This window comes from Rhinoraja longicauda, chromosome 28 (assembly GCF_053455715.1).
Source record: "Rhinoraja longicauda isolate Sanriku21f chromosome 28, sRhiLon1.1, whole genome shotgun sequence".
Lineage (NCBI taxonomy): Eukaryota > Metazoa > Chordata > Chondrichthyes > Rajiformes > Arhynchobatidae > Rhinoraja > Rhinoraja longicauda.
This window is the reverse complement of record NC_135980.1, coordinates 8,470,673-8,496,907: the sequence shown is the minus strand read 5'-3', so window position 1 is coordinate 8,496,907 and position 26,235 is coordinate 8,470,673.

The following is a 26,235-nucleotide window of genomic DNA, read 5'->3' as shown; positions in this document are numbered from 1 at the left end:
TTGTGGAAAACATGTTTGACAAGAAGGTCTATAGAGGTCAGGTGGCACAGTAGTGCTGCTATGAGAACCGCTGCCTCACAGAGCCAAAGTCCCGGGTTCAATTCTGACCTCAGGTGGAGTTTGTACATTCTCCGTGTGACCACGTGGGTTTCCTCTGGGTGCTCCAGTTTTCTCCCACATCGCAAAGACGTGTGGGTTTGTAGGTTAATTGACCCTGTAAATTGCTCTTAGTGTTATAGGGAGTGGATGATAAAGTGGGATAACATAGATCTAGTGTGAACGCGTGATCGGTGGTTTTTGCAGACAGTCTTTGCAGAGGTTCTCATCAGCAGCCATGTTACACAGGGCTCCGTGCTCTGAGTCATTCACTGAGGCAAAAGCCAACTTCTCTATCAACAGAGAAGTGTCATAGTGTCAGAAACAGGCCCTAAGGCCGAATTAGCCATGCTGACCAAGGTGCCCCATCTAAGCTAGTTCTATTTTCCCATATTTGGCCCACGTCCCTCTAATCCTTTCCTATCCATGTACAGGTCCAATTGTCTTTCAAATGATGTTATTGTACCAATCAAGTCATACACAAGTACACCAGATAGTGCAAAGTGTAGAATCACCAGAGTTCAGAATATAGTCTTATTTACAGAGAAAGTGCAGATTCAAAAAATGTGCAATGGCCCCAATGAGGTAGGTTGGAAGATTGTCCCGTTAACGGCAGTGAAGAGTGATATGTGATATGTGCCTTCAAGCTTATGTATCTTCTACCTAGTGGGTGTAGACGTACAAAGACGTCCAAAGACGTACAGGTATGTAGGTTAATTGGCTGGGTAAATGTAAAAAAATTGTCCCTAGTGGGTGTAGGATAGTGTTAATGTACGGGGATCGCTGGGCGGCACGGACTTGGAGGGCCGAAAAGGCCTGTTTCCGGCTGTATATATATGATATGATATGAAGAGGGAATGCTTCGGGTGTGAGCGATCCATGATTGTGTTGGCTGCTTTCCCAAGGCAGTCTGAAGCACAGAGTGTGAGTGGTCCATGATTGTGTTGGCTGCCTTCCCAAGGCAGTGTGAAGCACAGATGGAGCCAATGGAGGTGAAGGCAAGGCTGGTTTGTGTGATGGACCGGTCTACATCCACAGCTCTGCAATTTCTTACAGTCTTGGGCAGAGCAGTTGCCAAAGTAACTTGCGATATATGCTGCAACTGATTGCTAATAATAGTAACATTAAAACAAAATCAAATAAAACACACCACTAGAAAATACTTTGTTACATCTTAATGGCATTTAAACAGCATCGTGGGTCATCCTAATGTTGATTGTGAAAGCCCCATAAAGACTGAAGTCAACTGCAGTATTGTCCTCAAATCTATTCCAAATTCCCGCAGCTGCCAGCATTTAGCCTCACAGATGTGATCCTTGCAGCCAGCGCTTAGAGGGTCAGAGCACAATCAAGCAACCGGAACCATGATCAATTTAGTGAGGAAACCACAGCGACCCTCCAGGGAGGTTCTGACAAGGACCTCTAAGGACATGAGTGCTGTCTATGAAGTCTTACGCTTTGGGAAAGCAAACGTCTGTGCTCGTTCAACCTGACTCATTGGGCGGAAAGATAAACTGACGAAGTCCTCGCTCCTGTAGTTGAGGCCCTCCAACAACAGTGAATAACAGACGTTAACATGTGGCAGACAGTCAGCAGCCTGCGATGGTCCAGAGCCAAAGGAAATGAGAGGAACCATAAGCCTGACCTCCGTGGCCAAAGGAGTTATCAAAACATCAATTAAGAGTGATTATAACACATGGGAGTTTTAAGCAGTGCATAAACACAGAGAGGGAACAAGAGAGGTAGAAGTGTTTACAAGAATAATTTCACTGTATGACGATAATTAAATAGAAGGAGAAGGATTTAGATGAGGGCATGTTTAGAAAGAAAGAACAAAGTGAGTGTTAAGGTGGCAAATGGATAATGATAATCAAGGTGAGACAGAAAGAGACAGTGTGCAAACATGTGAATTCTTCTGTGGACAGATTCAGAGTAAGGTCAATTGGAAAAAGGCAAAGTTAAAGTTTCTTCGATTTTCTTCTGAACGCTGTATTTGCAGAAAGGTAGTGGAATTAATAGCATAAGTGGATTTTTGAAAATAGGCCCCTCGGCCCGTTGAGTCCATGCCAACCATCGATCACATGTTCACACTACTATGTTATTCAACTTTTGCATCCACACATTACACACTAGGGTCAGTTTACAGAGGACAATTAATCTACAGACTTACACATCTTTAGCATGCGTGGGAAAGCCAAAGGGGACCTACATGGTCACAGGGAGATTGTGAAAACTCCGCACACATAGTGCCCAACGTCAGGATCGATCCCGGGTCTCTGGCGCTTTGAGACACCAGCTCGACCAGCTGTGCCACTGTGCATACCATACTATGTGATAGCGATTTCTGATGCATTATCAGAGGGTGACCAGATTTGTGAAATAAATAATCTTGAAGCATCGGCAGGAAAGGAATCAAATGAGGCATCTTAATGATGAGAAATGAGCACAGGAGTGAGAAATTATCTTGTTTCAAATGGTAAAGCAGTACAGTCAGTTTTTGTGGCGATAAGAAATAACTTGGGGAAGAAGTCACCAGTGAAAGTAATCTTTTTGCTAAAGTATAAATCAAGACAGGTAATTGTCTGCAACTTTAATCTTGATGTAGATTGGACATTTCAAACAGGCAAAGATGGATTGAGGTTGAGTTCATGGACTGTATTAAAGACAAATTATTGGAACAATATTTTATGGATCCAACCAGGGAACAGATTATTTCCAATCTGATTGTATATATTAAAACAAGATTAAATACTGAACTCATAGGAAAAGATATTCGGCAGAAAAGTAATAACATGATTGAGTTTCATTTTCCATTTGAGGGCAAAAGACTTGAGTCTGAAACCATTGTCTTAAACTTAAATGAACAATTAGAAAGTCTGAAGGCAGATTGCCTCAAACAGACAGCGGAAATATTTTAGACACAAGAAACTGCAGATGCTGGAATCTTGAGCAAAGTGCTGGAGGGAATAGACAGGCAACATTTCAGACTGAAGAAGGGTCCCAACCCAGAACCCAGTATTATCTGAATGGTGTCAAGTTAGGAACAGGGGACGTACAACGAGATCTGGGTGTCCTAGTGCATCAGTCACTGAAAGGAAGTATGCAGGTACAGCAGGCAGTGAAGAAAGCCAATGGAATGTTGGCCTTCATAACAAGAGGAGTTGAGTATAGGAGCAAAGAGGTCCTTCTGCAGTTGTACAGGGCCCTAGTGAGACCGCACCTGGAGTACTGTGTGCAGTTTTGGTCTCCAAATTTGAGGAAGGATATTCTTGCTATTGAGGGCGTGCAGCGTAGGTTTACTAGGTTAATTTCCGGAATGTCGGGACTATCATATGTTGAAAGACTGGAGCGACTAGACTTGTATACACTGGAATTTAGAAGGATGAGAGGAGATCTTATCGAAACATATAAGATTATTAAGGGGTTGGACACGTTAGAGGCAGGAAACATGTTCCCAATGTTGGGGGAGTCCAGAACAAGGGGCCACAATTTAAGAATAAGGGGTAGGCCATTTAGAACTGAGATGAGGAAAAATGTTTTCAGTCAGAGAGTTGTGAATCTGTGGAATTCTCTGCCTCAGAAGGCAGTGGAGGCCAATTCTGTAAATGCATTCAAGAGAGAGCTCGATAGAGCTCTTAAGGATAGCGGAGTCAGGGGGTATGGGGAGAAGGCAGGAACGGGGTACTGATTGAGAATGATCAGCCATGATCACATTGAATGGTGGTGCTGGCTCGAAGGGCCAAATGGCCTCCTCCTGCACCTATTGTCTATTGTCTCACCTGTCCATTACCTCCATAGATACTGCCCGACCCGCTGAGTAGGGTTGAGGGTAGAGGAGACCATCGCTTCATTTGTAGACAAAAGGTGATTTCTTTTCCTTGTAATTTCCTATTGCCATAGAAATCGATTCTACCGCTTTATCTGCTGATACCCATATCTTCCCTTGCTGTTGGTGCCTTTATAAGATCAACACACCCCAATAATATTATGGGCAGTGAATACAGCTTATGCATTGAAATTATAAGTAACATCGTGTTAAATCTGTAGGAAATTTTGGAGCCCGAAACTGCATCAAGCTTTCTGGCTTTTTAGATTTTTTTAGATTTAGAGAACAGGCCCTTCGGCCCACCGGGTCCGCGCCGCCCAGCGATTCCCGCACATTAACACTATCCTACACACACTAGGGACATTTTACCCAGTCAATTAACCTACATACCTGTACGTCTTTGGAGTTGGGAGGAAACCGAAGATCTCAGAGAAAACCCACGCAGGTCACGGGGAGAACGTACAAACTGCGTACAGACGGCGCCCATAGTCAGGATTGAACCTGAGTCTCAGGTGCTGCATTCGCTGTAAGGCAGCAACTCTACCGCTGCGCCACCGTGCTGCCTGGCACATGTTTTTAAGGAGCTAAAATACCCTCCCATGTGCACCTCGTGGTGTACTTGCCAATTTTCTGTATTCTGCCAGGCATTTTACATGCGCTGCTCCGACTGACCATCTGGGGTGTCACTGCAAGTTGCACTGGGCCAAAACACATACATCCAATAATCTTCATTAATTCATCACCAGGAAAATGCAATGGTGGGAGAATGAGTGTACCAGAGCACGGATCTTCAGCGCAAGGAATAATCTGACCCTAGATCTTTTGATAATTCTTCTATTGAAGTTAGACTGCTGCAAATCATATCCCTTCTCATTATTATATCAGGAATAAGGATAAAATAAACTCAGCATAAAGCCGAGGGAGAGGCACAACATTTTCGTGAAGGGTTTTGTGGGTTGGGAGGGCATCAAATACTAATAGTTGGGGAGGGGTGAAAAGAAACAAATGTTTTTCCCTCCCTCCCCACCCTACTTTGCTTGTGTTTGCAAGTACATCTGTTTTGGAGCTCACTATTATTATAGTATTATAGTATTATAATACTATAATACTATAGTATTGAGATGAGGAAAAACGTTTTCAGTCAGAGAGTTGTGAATCTGTGAAATTCTCTGCCTCAGAAGGCAGTGGAGGCCAATTCTCTGAATGCATTCAAGAGAGAGCAAGATAGAGCTCTTAAGGATAGCGGAGTCAGGGGGTATGGGGAGAAGGCAGGAACAGGGTACCGATTGAGAATGATCAGCCATGATCACATTGAATGGCGGTGCTGGTTTGAAGGGCCGAATGGCCTACTCCTGCACCTATTGTCTATTGTCTATTGAAAGGCTGGTATTATCAAACTATCCACCTCGAATGTGGGAAAATATACACTGAATTGTGGATAAGCAGGAATATGAATCATTAGATGAACGAGGATTATCCCATAAATTTGGCAAAATTATAGTCCACAACCAGTCAATTCTAATTTAGGTTTAGGTATAGGTTTATTGTTGTCATATGTACCAAGGCACAGTCAACAGCTTTCTTTTGCATGCCATCCAATCAAACCAAATAATAAAATACATAAATACAATCAGGCCAAACTCAAGTGTAATAGGTAGAGCAAAGGAAAAGATGCAGAGTGCAGAATATAGTTTTCAGCATTATGACACCAATAGTTCCAGAGACAAAGTTTGCAATGAGGTACAAGGGAATTGGACTGTACCCCAGCTAATGAAAGGACGGTTCAGAAGCCTGTTAAAAGAGGGGAAGAATCTGTTCCTGAGTCTGGTGGTGCTCACTTTCTAGCTTTTGTGATGGGAGCGGGGAGAAGATGGAATGAACAGAGAGGAAAAAGTCTGAAGAAGGGTGTCGACCCGAACCGTCACCCATTCCTTCTCTCCAGAGATGCTGCCTGTCCCGCGGAGTTGCTCCAGCTTGCTGTGTCTATCTTCAAAGTCTTTGATTACGTTGGCTACTTTCCCTGAGGCAGTATGAAGTGTAGACGGAGTCAATGGTGGGGAGTTTGTGTGATGGGAGTCTTGGTACTGAGTTTACCGTGTCACACATCGTCGGAAAACATGCAACTAAATTAACTATTGGTAAAAGATACCTGAAGGACTGACTCCTGAAAACTCAGGTCATAGAGAGTATGCAAGACATGAAATGATAAAGTGGGTTTGTTGTTGTTCGTCCTTCGGGTTCGAAGATGACCATGACTTCACTTTCAATCTTATTATTTCGACCGCTGATTGGGATCGCCGCCAGCCGCGGTACGCTGGCCGAGGTTGAAGTCATGATTTGCGCTTGACTTGGATTTAAGTGAGGGGGAGTTGCGCAGATCGTCGGCCTCATTCTCTCGTCCCAGCCTATCGGGTTCCAGCAGCAAGACATAGTCGGGATGGCTGGGGACAGGTCAGGATGCAGTGGATGATCAGAAGTGTCCTACGTGTCTCACTCTGCCCTGTTTGCGCTCCACGGCGCTTTGCTGGGATCGTCTTTCTGCCCGTTGAACCTTCTGGTGGTTTCCCCCGCGCAATCCGCCGAGCCCAGCCTTCACATGCTAGGTAGACAAGCCCTAAGCCGCTGGAACCAATGAGTTGCCGACTGTACTTGTGGCATGCACACAAGACAGTGGAGACATCGTGGGGGCGGGGGTAGTCCAGCGGCTGATCCCACGGTTTGGGGGGACGGTCGAGACCAGGGTGGTGTTCTCCGGGCGGTGGTCCGTAGCCCCACGGGCAGGGAGGGAAGCGCCATCCGGCTGTTGCTCCTCCTCAGGCCCCGGATACGGGGCCCAGGCCGCCGACTCCAGTCTCCCCGGGACGCCGGCGAGGATTCTGTCCCGGCCTGGGAGACCCGGCCTCCAGTCGCCTCCAACCCGGCCGTGTTGCCCCCGGGAGGCAGGGTCGCCCTGGCCCTGGCCCTGCCCGCCCGCGTTGTACGAGGGGTGGCGGCCGTGGCAGCGTGGCGGGGCGAAGGCGGCAGCCGCCGGAGACCCGCGGTAAGATGGCGGCGCCCATTCCATGGCCGACTCCGACTCCGACTCCACCCGCTAACCGGACCGCACGCTCGCTTCCCTTTACTCAAAAATAAATGCAATATCAATGTCAGGGTTCATGTCCTCAAATCTGGTCTGGGGAACTTGGTGATTCCTGTTGAATTTGGCTGCAGAGATCCTTTAGTTTTTGGCTCCTGCTCTCAGGTAGACAGGCTAAAGTCTTCTTGGGTGGAAAGTTTGCTTCTGTAAGCTGAAGCTGATGAAAACAGGTTGGCAAGAACAAGGGGGATTGTTGGGGCAGGGCTTTTATTGCCAGGGGACAAGCCTAGAAGCTTGGACTGTGTCTCAATACTTCTCAGGGCTTGATTCTTTGGTAGGGGAGACTGATGAACACAAGGTAGGAGGTGGGAGAGCAGGTAGTAGTTTTGTTCATAAGTTGTAGGAGCAGAATTAGGCCATTCTGCCCATTAAGTCTACTTCATCGTGGCTGATCTCTCTTTCCCTCTCAACCCCATTCTCCTTCCTTCTCCCCATAACTCTTTACACATGCACTAATCAAGAATCTATCAATCTCTGCCTGAAAAAATATCCATTGACTTGGCCTGCACAGCCTTCTGTGACAAAGAATTCCACAGATTCACCGCCCTCTCACTAAAGATATTCCTCCTCTTCCAGTCCTAGACTCTCCCACAAGTGGGCACATCCTCTCCACATCCAGGCCTTTCACTATTCGGTACAATTCACTTTCACTTTCACTATTTTATTTTGTGACTGATCCTTTCCGAAAGACACCCCTGCCAGAGGAAGCATCACTCTGCATCTACCTTGTCATGTCCTATGAGAATTTTCAATGGGACCCAATTCTGTATGCAGTATTCAGAGCATGGTCTCGCTAGGGTTCTCCATTAAATTGCATTTACAGGACTCTTGAGGGGATGGATTTGGTGAGGTAATTCCAGAATTATTGGCAACAGAAGACAGCAATTTATATTCAAGGAGATCAATAAGGCCATAGTTCGGTAACTGCAGATGTGAGTGTTGCGTCCTTCATGAAGGATGGGGTTTTTTTTCAAATGAGACGAGATTTGTTAATATAGGTCATCATGCATGTAAGGGAAAGGCACACGAGTTTATAATGAAAGTAAACTTGTTGGGCACAAGATTTGTGGAATTCTCTGCCACAGAAGGTAGTGGAGGCCAATTCACTGGATGAATTTTAAAGAGTTAGATGGAGCTCTAGGGGCTAGTAGAATCAAGGGATATGGGGAGAAGGCAGGTAAGGGTTACTGATTGTGAATGATCAGCCATGATCACAATGAATGGCGGTGCTGGCTCGAAGGGCCGAATGGCCTCCTCCTGCACCTATTTTCTATGTTTTTTTTCTATGTACGTTTCAATGAAGTCCCCTCTCATCCTTCTAAACTCCAGCAAGTAGAGGCCCAGTGCCATCAAATGCTCATCATATGTTAACCCAATCATTCCTGGGATCATACTGGGATTATATGTTACATAGAATGTAGAACATAGAACAGTACAGAACTGGAACTGGTCTCTCAGCCCACAATGTCTTTGTTGAACATGATGCCAAGATAAATCAATCTCATCTGCTTGCATGTTATCCATATCCCTCCGTTCCCTGCATATCCATCATATCCATGTGCATGTGCTCATCCAAAAGCTTCTTAAATGCCACTATCATATCTGACTCCACCCCCTCCCCCTCCAGCAACGACCCCCAATACAGGCACCCAATACAGGCACCCAATACAGTTTGTGGGGGAAAAAAACGTGCTCCGCACTTCTCCTTCAAACTTTTCTCTGTTCACCTTAAAGATGAGCCCTCTGGCCTTTGATATTTCCACCTCTCATCATTTTTATATATTTCTATCAGGTCTCCTCGCAGCTTCCAACGTTTCAGAGAAAACAATCCAAGTTTGTCCAACCTCTCCTTATAGCCAATACCCCATAATCCACGGTGGATAACCTTATGTTGACGGTGACCAGAATGGGGGAAACTGATGATGGTGAAGTGGTTGGTTGGGGAGGGCAGATCACGGTAGTGGGTGAGTGTTGCTCACTGAGGAGACACTTGAGCCCTGAGGAAAACCATGATCAGGCTATGGATTTAGTCATTTCCCCTGTGTTCAGCTGCCAGATGTTTCCAAGCAATGTGGTTTAAAACTGTCATTCTTTAAAAATGAAGAGAGGCCACCTTATTTTATTATTGAAGCGTACAATATTATTATCCCAAGTCGATTGGCTACCAACTCGGAAATGGGCTGGGTTGTTACAATTTTTTTATTCCCAGTTTAATCTGCGACCTGATCCCTGACTACCCACTTAGTTTGATTCAAACCACAAGAAAGACTCCAAATACCACAGCTGGCCTTCGAATGATTCACCATTTTACTCAAGTACAAACATGTGTGCCAATTGATACACAACGTAGGCTGAAAGGTTGATGCGTTCTGAAACTAAAGTCTTTGTAGTGAATAAATAAATATTTATTAATGCAGGGTTCAATCATGACCAAAAGATGGAGACACAAGAGACTGCAGGAAAATACAACGTGCTGGAGGAACTCAGTGGGTCAGGCGGCATCTGTGGAGGGAGTGGACAGACAAAGTTTTAGGTCGAGACTCTTCGAGTTTTAGTTTTAGTTTTGGAGATACAGAGTGGAAACAGGCCCTTCGGCCCACTGTCTGGGTCGACCAGTGACCTCGTACACTAGCACTATCCTACACACTAGGAACAATTTGCAATCTTTACCGAAGCTAATTAAAAATAAACCTGTATACATCTTTGGAGTATGGGAGGAAACCAGAGCACCCGGGGAAAACCCAGGCGGGCACCGGGAGACCATACAAACACTTACTTTACAGACAGCACCAGTAGGCAGGATTGAACTCGGGTCTCTGGCGCTGTAAGGCAGCAACTCTACCGCTGCGCCACCTTGCCGCTCTAAACTTCTTCAGATTGTTGCAACAAATAATTGAAGCAAAAATTGGAGGGAAAGGTAAAGACTTCAGGAAGAATTCCAAGCCATTGATATTGTAATTCAGTGAAAACAGATCTTGGATGAGAAATTGTTTGCCTTTCTCACTGTGAATCTTGCTCAGACCAATTTCTCAGCCTTAGGGCTCATTGTGGAGTCTGAACGAACTCTGTGGCGATATTTGGCCTGTATTACAGCTGAGGAATATCTGCAAATAGTACAGGTGTGTTCTCTGTGGAGATCATCCTTTCATTTGGACGGCACAGCGGCGCAGTGGTAGAGTTGCTGCCTTACTGCTGCTTTCCTGTTTTGTCGACAACATACCACCAGAAATTAATCCCATCTTGAGGGTGTGTTAAACGGTGTTGCTACTTATAATTAAATTTAATCTGAACCCTACGATCTTTTTACCTCAGTTAGACTCCATGGGATACATCCATGTTTCAAATTTAAGCCTTGAGATTCCAGGGGAGAATGAGTTATCGGACGATATTGTTCAATGAATCTTAAATTAAGATGGAGTGATGATAAATAAAGGGACAAGAAAGCTGCAATGGGTGGATCTAGAGGTTGCTAGTGAGAGGTCAGAGGATTTGATTATCAATTTTACTTGCCGGAGTAAATAAGATGTTCGAAAGGTCTGTTCATAAACAATATTATATTCATACAAATATCTGTTTAGTTCTAAACTTTACAAAGACTAGTGTCATACCTAAATGAAAATGCTCTACCCAATATCCTGACTAAACATATTCCAATCTTTCATGCTTCCAAAACAGTGAATTAAAAAAAAACAAAAAACTTCCTATTTTTTATCCAACAGATTTATTTTACAGCAAATGTCTAGAGTTCAATCCTGACCTCAGGGGCTGTCCGTGTGGTCTTTGCACGTTCTCCCTGCGGGTTTCCTCTGTGTGCTCTAGTTTTCTCTCACGATACAAAACCATGCAACGTTAGAAGCTAATTGGTCTCTGCATATTGCTCCTTGGCATAGGGAGTGAATGTGAAAGTGGGATAACATAGAACTAATGTGAACAAGTAATTAATAGTCAGTGTGTAGTCGGTGGGTTGAAGGGCCTGTTTCCATGCTGTATCTTTCAATCAATTCAGTCAAAAGTGTGTGATGGTGCACTTTGAGAGGTCAAATGTTAGGTGAAAGTATACACAATTAATGGCAAAACCCTTAACAGCCTGATGCACAGAGGGATTTTTTAGATTTTTTTAAAGATTTTTGTTTAGATTTTAGAGATACAGCGCAGAAACAGGCCCTTCGGCCCACCAGGTCCGCGCCGCCCAGCGATCCCCGCACATTAACACTATCCTACACCCACTCGGGACAATTTTTACATTTGCCCAGCCAATTAACCTACAAGCGTGTACCGTCTTTGAAGTATGGGAGGAAACCGAAGATCTCGGAGAAAACCCACGCAGGTCACGGGGAGAATGTACAAACTCCGTACAGATGGTGCCCGTAGTCAGGATCGAACCTGAGTCTCCGGCGCTGCATTCGCTGTAAGGCAGCAACTCTACCGCTGCGCCACCGTGCCGATCTTGGGGTCCAAGTCCACAGCTATGTGAAAGTGGTAATAAAAGTAGATAGAATGGTAAAGGAGTGTATGGTATGTTTGCCTTTATTGGTTGGGACATTGAGTATAAGAGTCAGGAGGTCATGTTGCAATTTTATAGGACTTTAGTTAGGCTACATTTGGGGTATTATGTACAGTTCTGGTTGCCCCATTACAGGAAAGTGGTGGAGGTTATGGAGAGGGTGCAGAAGGACTTTACCAGGATGCCGCCTGGATTAGTGGCTACTAGCTACAAGGAGAGGTTGGACAAATTTAGATTGATTTCTTTGGAGTGTCGGAGGTTGAGGGGTGACCTGATAGAAGTATTTAAAATTTTGAAAGACTTAGATTTTTAGATTTTAGATTTTTTTAGATTTAGAGATACAGCACAGAAACAGGCCCTTCGGCCCACCGGGTCTGCGCCGCCCTGCGATCCCCGCACATTAACACTATCCTACACCTACGAGGGACAATAAATAAAAAAAAAAATTTAAACATTTGCCCAGCCAATTAACCTACATACCTGTACGTCTTTGGAATGTGTGAGGAAACCAAAGATCTCGGAGAAAACCCACGCAGGTCACGGGGAGAACGTGCAAACTCCGTACAGACGGCGCCCGTAGTCAGGATCAATCCTGAGTCTCCGGCGCTGCATTCGCTGTAAGGCAGCAACTCTACCACTGAGAGTTTTTCCCCAGAGTGCAAATGTCAAAGACTAGAGAGCATAGTTTTATGGTGAAGGGGGAAAAGTTTAAAGGAGAAACGCGAGGCAAGTTTTTTTTTGCACAGAGTGGGGGTGCCTGTATTGTGCTGCCAGTGGTAGTGGTGTACGTTAAAACAACGATGGCATTTCAGAGGGTTTCATTCAGGCACAAGGATATGCAGGGAATGGAAGGATATGGATCACATGCAGGCAATGATTAGTTTAATTTACCACCATGTTTGGCACAAACATTGAAGACTGAAGGGCCTGTTCCTGTGCTGTACTGTTATATTCTATATTTACTCTTTTTGCAGAAAATAACAGTTAAACTCTTACATGTGATGCAGTGAATGTTTTTCAGATTTATGAAAAATGGAAATTTTAAACGGTTACATAAAAAGTAAATACTAATTTACTTCATATGAATGAACCTGATTAATCAGTGAAATTGATTAAACAACACACCATGCTTTCGGCAATTAAATCATTTAAAGATTTAAATTAAGCAATGAAAAAGGCACATGTCTGTAGGAACTTATTATTAGAAACCTGCAAAACCAGGCCACGTAAATCCGGCAACTTTCCACTAATAGTTTACCCTTTAATATAAAGCCAACTCCAGGGAACTAATTTACAAAGTTTTCCCATATTTTGCCTTTTGCACAAAAGCACATGTACATAAAGCTATTAGGTGTTGGGCTGCTTTGATATTAATGTCTGTTGCAAACTGTTAAAAATAACACATAATAAAAATAGGTAATTACTAAAATTCCACAGTTCAGCCAAGCTTTTATGTGGGAATGTTATTATTGAAAAGTTTGGAAGTGAAAGCAAAGACTATTCACCTAGAATGAATTAACTGCCATCAGACTGCTTGAGCTAAAACATATTTACCTCTGGCCAACGGTTGGGAAGAGAATCACTGGCAGGGGCCTCGTGGTGAGTCTAGATGTTCCTGCCTTTCGTACTTGCCAGCATAGCTGATCTCTCTTTCTGCCACTGGATTTGGAACTGAATGATAGAAAATCTGTCCCCAAAACAGTGTAGACGAGCATGGGCAAGTTGGGCCTAAGGGCCTATTTCCATGCTGTATACTCTATGACAATAAATCATACCAAACATGAGCAAAATCAAGCCATAACATTGATTGATTATGTTATCAATATGATTATGTTATCATTATGTGTCGAGGTAATAGAGACTTAAAAAGAGTGGAACAATTGTAGCGTATCACAAAATGCTGGAGTAACTCAGCAGGGCAGGCAGCATCTAGGAGAGAAGGAATGGGTGATGTTTCGGGTCAAGACCCTTCTTCAGACTGAAGTCTTGACCCGAAACGTCACCCATTCCTTCTCTCCTAGATGCTGCCTGACCTGCTGAGTTACTCCAGCATTTTGTGATGCCTTCGATTTGTACAAGCATCTGCAGTTAATTTTCCTACACAACAATTGTGGCGTGTTTAGTTTAGTTTAGTTTAGGGATGCAGTGTGGAAACAGACCCTTCGAGTCCACAACGAGCAGTGTGGAAACAGACCCTACCGAGTCCACAACGACCAACACTCACACATACACTAGTTCTATTCCACACACTGGGGAGAATTTATAGAAGCCAATTAACTTACAAACCAGGAATGTGGGAGAAAACTGGAGCACCCATAGAAAACCCACAGGGAGAATGTACAACCTTCATCCAGACAGCACCCCTAGTCAGGATTGAACCCAGGTCTCCGGCGCTGAGAGACAGCAACTCTACCGCTGCACCACTGCGCCACCCCATAGTGTCGTGGATGATTATAGATTCTTCGCAAGTTCACAAGTTCTAGGAGTAGAATTAGGCCATTCAACCCATCGAGTCTACTCCGCCATTCAATCATGGCTAATCTTTGCCTCCTAATCCCATTTTCCTGGCTTCTCCCCACAACCCGAGGCACCTGTTCTAATCAAGAATTTGTCCATCTCTGCCTTACAAAATATCCACTGACTTGACTTCCATAGCCCTCTGTGGCAATAAATTCCACAGATTAACTACCCTCTGACTAAAGAGGTTCCTCCTCATCTCCTTTCCAAAAAAGCGCCCTTTCATTCTGAGGCTATGACCTCTGGTCCTGGACTCTCCCACCAGTGGAAACATCCTTTCCGCATCCACTCTATCTATGCCTTTCATTAATCTGTAAGTTTCAATGAGGTCCCCCCTCAACCTTCTAAACACCAGCGAGTAGAGGCCCAGCGCTGTCAAACGCTCATCATATGCTAACCCATTCATTCCTGGAATCATTCTTGTAAACCTCCTCTGGACCCTCTCCAGAGCCAGCACATCCCTCCTCAGCTATGGGGCCTATTCTCTTCTGGGAATAGCACCAAGTCACCAAGCTCTGGCTCCATTTACTGCATGAGGGAATTTCTAAATATCTGATACAGCAATGTGGCATAAAATGAGAATGACATGCCTTATAGTTGGAGGATCAAGAGATTTCTATCCCTTATATAATCACCAATTTTCAGAATTTAAAAATCTATGTGATTGATTTAAAAGCTACCAAACCCATTACATATAGATCCATTTCTTTCCATTGTCTCTATATACATTTACTGCGGTATTCTATAATTTATACAAGAGCTTCATGGCATTCAGTGCTTAGAAAATAGAAAAGTACAGCACGGGAACAGGGGTCTGCAGCCCACAATGTCCAAGTTATACAAATCTCCTCAGGGTGTACGTGATCCATATCCGTGCATTCCCTCCAAGTTAGGAAAAGGGGACGTACGACGAGATCTGGGTGTCCTAGTGCATCAGTCACTGAAAGGAAGCATGCAGGTACAGCAGGCAGTGAAGAAAGCCAATGGAATGTTGACCTTCATAAGAAGAGGAGTTGAGTATAGGAGCAAAGAGGTCCTTCTGCAGTTGTACAGGGCCCTAGTGAGACCACACCTGGAGTACTGTGTGCAGTTTTGGTCTCCAAATTTGAGGAAGGATATTCTTGCTATTGAGGGCGTGCAGCGTAGGTTTACTAGGTTAATTCCCGGAATGGCGGGACTGTCGTATGTTGAAAGACTGGAGCGACTGGGCTTGTATACACTGGAATTTAGAAGGATGAGAGGAGATCTTATTGAAACATATAAGATTATTAAGGGGTTGGACACGTTAGAGGCAGGAAACATGTTCCCAATGTTGGGGGAGTCCAGAACCAGGAGCCACAGTTTAAGAATAAAGGGTAGGCCATTTAGAACAGAGATGAGGAAAAACTTTTTCAGTCAGAGAGTTGTAAATCTGTGGAATTCTCTGCCTCAGAAGTCAGTGGAGGCCAGTTCTCTGAATGCTTTCAAGAGAGAGCTAGATAGAGCTCTTAAGGATAGCGGAGTCAGGGGGTATGGGGAGAAGGCAGGAACGGGGTACCGATTGAGAATGATCAGCCATGATCACATTGACTGGTGGTGCTGGCTCGAAGGGCCAAATGGCCTACTCCTGCTCCTATTGTCTATTGTCTAATACCCATGTGTCTATCCTAAAGCCTCTTAAATACCACTAATCTATCAGCCATCACCACCCCTAGCAGCATGTTCCAGGCATTCACCACTCCCTAGACCCAAACATCTCCTTTATACTTTGCCCCCTCTCATCTTAAAGCAATGCCCTCTAGTCATTGACATACCCATCTGTATCTCTAAAAGTCTGCACCGACCTGCGATCACTAGTTCTATCCGATACATTAGGGACAATTTACAGAGGCCAATTAACCTACAAACCTGCACGTCTTTGGAATGTGGGAGGAAACCGGAGCACCCGGAGAAAACCCACGCGGTCACAGAGAGAACGTACAAACTTCGTACAGACAGCACCCGTAGTCAGGATCGAACCTGGGTCTCTGGCACTGTAAGGCAGAATCTTTATTGCCTCGCCGCTGTACCTCCCATCAGAATGGGAGCAACAGGGAGAGTAGAAGTGAGAGGGTTACTGCAGATTTGAAGGCAATAACCCACAATGGTGTGGAAAGCTAGTATTGTTCTCTCACAGCACTGGCGCAGCGGTAGAGTCGCTGCTGTACAGCGCCAGAGACCTGGGTTCCATCCTGTCTACGGGTGCTATCTGTATGGAGTTTGTACATTTTCCCCGTGATCTGCGCGGGTTTTTCCTGGGTGTTCTGGTTCCTCCCATGCTCCAAAGACATATAGGTTTGTCGGTGAATTGGATTGGTAAATTGTCCCCAGTGTGTTTAGGATTGCGTTAGTGTGCAGGGATCGCAGGTCGGCGTGGACTCAGTGGGCCAAAGGGCCTGTTTCCACGCTATATCTCAAAACTAAACTAAACTAAACTCTAGCCATCTGGGTTCTAACCTGACTAGGATGCTGTATGTGGAATTTGCATGTCATTTTTGTGAGTCACTGAGTTTACACCAGGTATCTGTTTTCCTTGCCCACGACAAAAATGTAGGTTGAATGCTGACTGTGAATTGCTGCTAATCTTTGGAGGAATTACAGCAGTATCAGGGGCGTCGATGGACATAGGTCTCAGAATCAATACTAATAAATGCTATTTTTGATTGGGAGTGTAAATTGACTTTAAACACATTTTTTTTGTTTGCAGTCTGTTCAAGCAGCAGGATGGATAGAGAATTACAATGAATGGTATACATTTCCATATTTAAATTTTTATGAAAATCCTATGGTGTCATGGTCACTAATACTGATAAGACCTGATTTAAATTCCAAATTTATTAAATAAGTTTAACTTAAATTCCTCAGTTATCATGACAGGACTTGATCTTACGTTCTTATACCATGTATCCAGGCTTCTGCTTTACTATTTACATTAACAATCTGCTCTTATCTGCAATGTCCGCGATAGCATGTCAAGCAAGATAAATTGTTCACTGAATGCAACAATGAATCACATGGAATCGTTTACCTTCAGCATAATAGTAAATGAGGAATTTCACAGCAATTTTGAGCAGTAGTCCTCAAATTACTGAATGCTTGAGGATAACATAGGACTCAGCACAGAAAGAACAATGTACCCGTTCAATAAAATTGAAAAGTGTGTAGGAAAGAACTGCAGATGCTGGTTTAAATCGAAGATAGACACACAATGCTGGAGTAACTCAGCAGGACAGGCAGCATCACTGGAGAGAAGGAACAGGCAAAATTGAATAACATTGAGAGTTAACTAAAGAATAGGTGGGCAGCAATGACAGGATAACTAATCATGTCAACTAATATGATAACTAATAGTTTATTATAGTTATTAATTAATAATCCATTTCATGCCAATTGATAGATTGAAAGATTCAGAATGGAAATAGGCCCTTCAACCCACTGAGCCCATGCCAACCATCGATCACCTCCACACTAGTTCTATGTCATCCCACTTTCTTATTCGCTCCCTACACACTAGGGGGAATTTACAGAGGCCAATTACCATTACAAATTTGCACGTTTTGATGGGATTTGGGAGGAAACCGGAGCACCCTGAGGAGACTCACACATTCAACAGGGGGAACGTGCAAACTCCACACGGGCAACACCCAAGGTCAGGATCGAACCCGGGTTTCTGGTGCTGTGAAGTGGCAGCTTTACCAGCCGCACCACTATGCTGCTGATGACTAATCGTGTCAACTAATAATGCATGATAACTGATCACGCCAACTAAATAGTTGACACGATAACCATTTCATTTTCTTTTGATGCAGAAATTCAAGAGAATAAGAGAGACCTGGATCTGTAATGTTCAGACTTATGAACAGAGAGAGATGGTTAACAGATATCACCTGTCCTTATGATACATCACATTTAATATAAGTATAATTTTGAATGAATGATTAAACTGGTGGAGCATCTTTCTAGTCCTTATTCGGTATAAATGCTCAGTGTTGTCTTTGTCACTGTGAGACCAGGCCCATAGAAATATTTTTGATTCTATTTGTACTGAATTGCAAGAAAACTATTCTACATGCTTATAGCGCCTTCTACAGGCAGGTTGACAAATATAATTACAAAATCCTTTAATTTCACCAAATAAAAATATCTGCACTTAAGACTTAATGGCGGTAAATATGGGATTAATTAATTAATCTTTAGCTACCTTTCTTGTGCTCGCTTTCTTTCTCATAATCTATATACTAAAACTCTCGTTTGTTATCTTGTTTGTGACTGAACTTCAGCCAAAACGGTACACGATAGCGCCACAATTTTAGGCCCACCTTACTCACCGTTGTCACTTTAGTGATAATGCAAGTAGTTTTATTGAAATTATGTTATATTTTTAAAGTTATTCACATTTTTAAGTTTAAAAGGAGGGGAGGGGGAGGGGTGGAGGGAGGGAGGGGGGTGTGAGGGGGGAGTGGGGGAGAAGGGAGAGGAGAGGGGGGGGTTGAGGAGAGAGGGGGGGGGGGCGGGGGAGTTCAGGGTGCTGCACCAATGCAGGAGAGCTTTGGGCCCAATGGGCCCAACTTGGTCTAGTTTATTTTTATGCCTTTAATGTTGTTTTTCAGTTCATAATAAATTCTCCCAATAGCAATACAAATTCAAGAAAAGTTAAATAGAAAATAACACCCATATTAATCATCAGGTAAATAAGAATAAAATATTATAAAGCCTTTGGGAGATATTTATATTTCCACATAACCATTAATTTTAAACATAAAACAATTTTTCACAACGGCACAGCAATAAAGTTAACAATAGTATGTTGTTTTTTTGGGGCTTTGCCATGGTTTAGTTTGATATCTTTTCCAAAAGAAAATAATTATTCGAGAAAAGCAGAGCTAGGTCCTGTGATGCCAAGACTGAATGACCACTTTGGGATAGATTTTGCTTTTGATCATTTTATTTGGCGGTGCAGAATGCAAACGAGTAAATGCCAGAGAGACTACTTTAGGTTGGAGGCAGGACTTATTTCACTTTCTGTGTAAGAAGGAACTGCAGAATCTGGTTTACACCGAATCTGGTCGAGATCCTTCATCAGACTGATGAAGGGTCCTGACCCAAATAATTACCTATTTTCTCCAAAGATGCTGTTTGACCCGCTGAGTTTTGTGTCAATCTTATTTTACTTTCTTTTCCCTTAAATTAGAGGAAGAAAAGTCTCCTGCATTTAGTATCAGCTGGGTGATTATGGTTTGGGTGAGATGGGCACGATTCAAATCTACCTCCTACAAATTTTGTCCGAGATTGCTTTCTTCACTCTGGGGAAAAAAGGCAGTCTCAGTAACAATGAGATTACTGAATTGTTGACCTGCTTTACGATGTTCTTCAGAAAAGGGAAGCTGTCATCATGAGTCAGTGTGGACCATGTCTGTGTTTCACAGATGTGGTTGACTTTCAACTACCTTCTCAGTTCAGCGGCAATTTGCAAGGGCCAATAAAAGGCAGTGGTGTTGCTGCTTTATATATTGAACATATCGGTTTGATAACTCAATGAAGGTTGAGGTTTATTATTGTCACGTGTACCAAGGTACAGTGAAATGGGTTGTTTTGCATGATATTCAATCAAATTATATATGCTATATGCAAACACAAACACAAACACACTCAAGTACAATAGGTAGAGCAAAGGAGAACATAGAGTGCAGAATATAGTTCTCAGCATTATAGTCACCAGATCCATAGACAAATTCCAATGCCCACAATGAGGTTGAGGTGAATCAGACAGTATCCTAGCTTATGGAATGGCCATTCAGATAACAGAGGGGAAGAAGCTGTTCCTGAGCGTGAAGGTGCATATTTTCAAGCTTCTGTCTCTTCTGCCTGACGGGAGTGGGGAAAAGAAGGAATGACCGGGGTGGGACATATTTATGTTTTTCTGAGGCAACACGAGTTTGGTCTGTATGATGGACTGGGCTACATCCACAATTTTCTGCTAGCTTGTTATCATAAATAATTTTTCTACTATAATATTATACCGGCAATGTATTGACAACAAACTGATTTAATAATGTTAAGCCTGTTAACAAATATATTTTTGCAGAGTTATCGCTGAAACTAGGTCACAAGCTCGATACATTTACAAATGTAAAGCATGTTTGACCTGAAATGTGAGATGTTAAATTCAAAGTTAACCAAAAGGCCAAAAAATACTCTGTCCCATCAATCTTCACAGGTCCAATTTTAAATAATTCCAGAGAGAAGATACAAGAAACTGCAGATCCCAGTACACAGAAAAAGATACAAAGTACTGGAGTAACAGCGGGTCTGGCAGCATCTCCGCAGAACATGGATAGGCGACGTTTTAGACTGAAGAAGGGTCCTGAGCCGAAACGTCACTTTTAAATAACGGTTTTGAAATGATGGATGTTCCCTCTTCTGCAAGAAGCTAGAGCTGGAAGTCACTGTTAAAAAATCAAGGGTTCCACACGTTTAAGGCAGATGAGGCATATCTTCTTTGCTTAAATGGTGAGTCTTTAAACTTTCTTCCTCAAACAATGGTATAAGCAGTCTTTCAATATTTTTTTGTGTTGATGTGGACAAAAACATGATTACCCTCAGTTTCCACCAAAATCATGGAAGGCTTGCAGAACTCACACTGAAAATCAGGCTAGGAGTATACAAATTGGGAGCAGGAGTGGTCTGTTTGACCCCTCTTGTCTGCTCTGCCAGACAAGATTGTGTCTGATTTGAATGAGACCTCAGCCCTGTATTCGCGATTACTCAAAGTATCCTCTCACCTCCTTGCTTATCAAGTATTTATCCATGTCAACATTATAAAATATTGAAAGACTGCTACTACCATAGTTTGAGGAAGAGAGTTTAAAGACTTGAGCAAAGAAGATATGCCTCATCTGCCTTAAACGTGTGCGACCTTTTATTTTTTAACACTGACTTCCAGCTCTTGGTTCCTCCACAAGAGGGAACATCCACCATTCCAAAACACCATACATGAGTCAGTCAATATATTTTTCACTCTTCTAAACTCCTGCAGATAAAATACGCCCAGCATTTTCAACTTGTCCTCAAAAAGACAATTCCAAATGGTAGTCTGGTAAACATTTTAGGAATTGCTTCCAATGTACTAAAATGTTTCCTCACATAACATGACTAATATTCAATACAATCACACCAGGCGTGGTCTCATCAATTGTCTATTTAATTGTGGCGTAACCTTCCTACTTTTGTATTTAATTTCCCAAGCAATAAAATGTTACATTCCGTTAACTCTCCTAATTGCTTATTATATTTGCAAAACCTGCATAAAGGCATTTGTGAAGGCAAAGACCTAGGTCTACCTGCATCTCAGAGCTCTGCAGCCTCTCGCTATTTATATAACATGCATTCTTTCTGGTCTTGCAGCCTTGAGTTATAGGGAGAGGTTGGATGAGCTGGGACATATTTGGGACATAGGACAAAGCTGAGGGGTGACCTTACTGGGATGTACATAATCATGAGGGGCATGGATAAGGTCTTTTATGCATACGGTCTTTTCCCCAGGATAGTGGATTGAAAAACTAGAGGGTTAAATTGAGAGGCAAAGGATTAAAGAGTGACCTCAGGGCAAGATTGCTCACTCATAGGGTTGTCTATATCTGCAATGAGGTGCAAGAGGAAGCTATTTTAAAAGACATTTGGACACATATATTGATTGGGAATGTTTAGAACGATATGGGTCAAATGCAGGCAAATGGGACTAACCCAATAGGGCAGTACAAGTAGTGCAGTGGAAAGGATGCTGCCTGATAGCGCAAGAGACCCGGGCTCGTTCCTGACTATGGGTGCTGTCTGTATGGAATTTGTACCTTCTCCCTGTGACCACCTGGGTTTCGTGTGGGTGCTCTGGTTCCCTCACACATTCCAAAAACATACAGGTTTGTAGATTAATTGCTTCTATAAATTGTCCCTAGTGTGTAGGGTAGAACTAGTGTACAAGTGGTTGTTGGGCGGCGCGGACTCAGTGGGCTGAAAGGCCGGTTTCCACACTGTATCTATAGACTAAACAATCTGACAGCTTGGTCAGCATGGACAAGGTAGGCCGAAAGGGCCTGTTTCCATGCAAGCCAGCTCAATGATTCTGTCTTCTACCATGATGGTAAATTTGCCCACATTATACTTAATTTGTCAGATCTTAGTTTAGTTTAGTTTAGCTTTACTTACCTATATCCCTCTGTAATATCATGTTCTCTTTATTACTAACTTTCCTACCTATTTTTGTGTCATGATGAAATTTAGCAACCACGCCTTTGGTGCTTCCATCAAAGTTATTCGTGTAAATTGTAAGTTGAGGTCCCAGCACTGGTCCCTGTGGCACACCACTCATTGCTAACCAGAAACATATCCATTCGTAGTCATAGAGTCATAGAGTGATACAGTGTGGAAACAGGCTCTTTGGCCCAACTTGTCCACACCGGCCAACGTGTCTCAGCCTCACTAGTCTCACCTGCCCGCGTTTGATCCATATCGCTCCAAACCTGTCCATTTATGCCTGCCTGCTTTTTTTAAGCCAGCCAATCGACTTGGCATGCAATATATCACCTCCTTAAGCAAGAGTTTTTATTTTCCTTAATAACCTTAATTGTGACATTTTATGAAGTGCCTTATTTAATTCCAAAATGTAGCATATACACAAATCGTATGCTAATTCTTCCAAAAATTCAAAATAAATTGGCTAAGCGCAATTTCCCTTCCATAAAATCATATTGACTTTGATTAATTACCAGTAACTTTTCAAATGTCCCATTTTCTCAAGGGTCTGTAATTTCTTGCCCTTTGGAGTAATGGAGTTACCTTTGCTGATTTTCAAACTACTTATACCTCCTTCAAATGTAGCAATTTTTTAAAACTTAAAATCAATGTAAACCATCTCACCAGCCACGTCTACAATCACAGGATGCAGTCCATTAGGACCCAGGCACATGTTAGACCGCAGTTCCAACTTGCTAAATTTCCCTGCCCTGTTGATCACATTTCCTTCCTCCCCCCCACCTCCCCAGAGTCCCCCCCCCCTTCTTTTCAATGCATGATTTGGAGAGGAACTTACTGTAAAATGTCTGTTTAATTCATCTGGTATCCCGATATTTTTCATTATTAATATTCCAGATATAATTTCTATTGGACCAATGCTCACTTCTTTAAAATTTTTGTTGTTTTAATGCTTGTAGAAAAACTCACTTTAGGTTTGGCTGGCTTTATCTCAATCTATTCCCGCCCCCCCCCCCCCCCCCCCCCCCGCCCCTCTCCCTCCTTTCTTTATTATCCTTCAGTCTTTATATTATTTTTTTAATATTCTGCCCAATCTTCTGATCTGCCAGCCATCTGTTTGCTGTTATTTATCTTTTTAAATTTAAGTTTGTTTAAGTTTGTTCTAACTTTTCTATTACATAGCCCCACGGTGTAGGATAGTGTTAATGTGCGGGGATCGCTGGGCGGCGCGGACTTGGTGGGCCGAAAAGGCCTGTTTCTGCGCTGTATAGATATGATATGATATGATATGATATGATATGATATGATTCAGACAGGGTTAAATGGGACTAGCAAACAATTGAACAATTGAAGAAAGAGGAACTCAAGGCTGTAAAACTCAACAGGAAGAAAGGAGGAGAGCTTCCATGACAGAAGATTGTAAGGCAAGCAAAATAATACGCAAAATACATGAAAGGGCTAATTCAAAGAACAAAGCATGCCCTAGGAAGACGCACAGCCACTAAAACATCACAAATAATAATCATAAAAAGCTGGAGTAACTCAGCAGGTAAGACAGCATCTCCAAAGAAAAGGAATAGGTGATGCCAAAAGGTTATACCCGAGTGACCCAAGGAAGTGGAAGTGTGGTGATGAATTGATGTTGGTCTTCGTTAATGGTATCTTTCCTACAGCAGGCTGGCCAAAACTGAACATGATACTCCAAATATAACCTGACCAACGTCTTTTACAACTGTATTATAACATCTCAACTTCTAAACCCAGTACCCTGACTGATGAAGACCAATGTACCAAAAGTCTGATTTGGCATGCTATCTACCTGTGATGCCGAGTTCAGGGAACTATGTACCTGTACTGCGAGATTCTTATGTTCCATAACACTAGGCCCTACCTTTCACTGTGAAGGTCCTTCCTTGGTTTGACTTGGTTTAATTTGACCCAAAATACAACACCGCACACTTATCTGCATTAAATGCCATTAACCATTCTTCAATCCACTTGCCCAGGCGATCGCAATCTTGCTGTAATTCTTGACAACTACTTTCACTGTCCACAATACCACCTAATTTAGTGTCATCTGCAAACGTACTAATCATGCCATGTACATTTTAATCCAAATCATTGAAGTAGATGACAAGCTGCAATGGGCCAAGCACCAAATCCTGAGGCACACCACAGGTAGACAGGACTTCAGTCCGAGAAACAACCTTCCATCACCAGCCTTTGCGTCCTACAATGAAGCCAATTATATATCCAGTGAGCTAGCTCTCCTTGAATCTATCCATGCAGTGCAGTCTACATGCAGAACCTTGTCAAAGGCCTTTCTGAAGTTCATATAGACTACATCAATGGCATAGCCCTCATCATCCTTCTTGGATATCTCTTCAAAAATCTTAATCAAATTTGTGAGACATGATCTCCCACATAAAACCATGCTGACTATCCTAATTACCTCCCGTTTTTTTCAAATGCATGATGTCTTGTCCCTCAGAGTCCTCTCCAGTAACTTTCCTACCACACCTGTTAGGCTTACTGGGTCTATAGTTCCCAGGTATTTAAATGTCATGGCCTCCCACGGTGAGAGCAGCAGCTGTTTTTGAGAGACAATGGTATCTGATTACTGCAGGGAGTTTACTTGGAAACAGTTTTTTTTCCCAAGACAGCTTTCTTTCCTCTTGCCAATTTCCAAAGTAACTTTTAATAGGTTCTCTAGTTCCCCATCAAAATGGCATTATAACCAATTAGTGCCATGTAATAGAAAAAGTGCTTTCAATTATTAAATTTACGTTGTGAAGACACATCATAACAGAAGCCACCTGCATCTCCTTTTTGTTTCAAGTTCCACCATTTGCAACATTACTTCTGCTTCTCCGTCCATAGATGCTGCCTGACCGTGATCATTATTTTTTGCAAAAACATCCGTGTAGTAAGCGTGGAATGCAACTTTCCACAATAAAGGGTTAAATTCCAATAGTAACAAAGGAGAGAGACAATGTAGACATCGTGAACTAGCCTTCCACAGAAGGAATGGATAGGCTGGCTCTCATTTCACTCCTGCATTGGGAAAAAGGTCTAGGACTCTGAAAACTGTAACGTTCAGGTTCAGTAACAGCTTCTTCCCGACAACCATCAGGCTACAGAACACTACAAACTCCAACTAAACTCCGGACTACAAACTGCCTAGGTTGCACAAGGAACATTGAGCTTTGTTTTACCTTTGCATTAAATTGGATTTTTAAAAATTGGGCTTTTCTGTGTTTGTTTATTATATTCTCCATGAATACTGTGTTAACAAACCTGTTGTGTTGCTGCTGCCGCAAGTACGAATTTCTTTGTTTTATTTTGGCATTTATGACAATAAGACACTCTCGACACTCTCTCTTGGAGATGCTGTCTGACCCGTTGAGTTACTCCAACACTGTGTTTATTCACAAAATGCTGGAGTAACTAAGCAGGTCAGGCAGCATCTCAGGAGAGAAGGAATGGGTGACGTTTCGGGTCGAGACCCTTCTTCAGGCTGATGTCAGGGAGGCGGGACAAAGGAAGGATATAGGTGGAAACAGGAAGACAGTGGGAGATCTGGGAAGGGGGAGGGGAAGAGAGGGACAGAGGAACTATCTAAAGTTGGAGAAGTCAATGTTCATATCGCTGGGCTGTAAGCTGCCCAGGTGAAATATGTGGTGCTGTTCCTCCAATTTCTGGTGGGCCTCACTATGGCAACACTTTGTGTTGTACTCAAGATTGCAGCACTTTCTTGTGTTTAAAAATAATGTTGGAGTAACTCAGTGGGTCAGGCTGCATCCCTGGAGACCATGGATAGGTGATGTTTCAGGCCACGACCCCTTCTTCGAACTGATCTAGATGGGAGAAGGGGTGCAGAGAGAGGGAGCT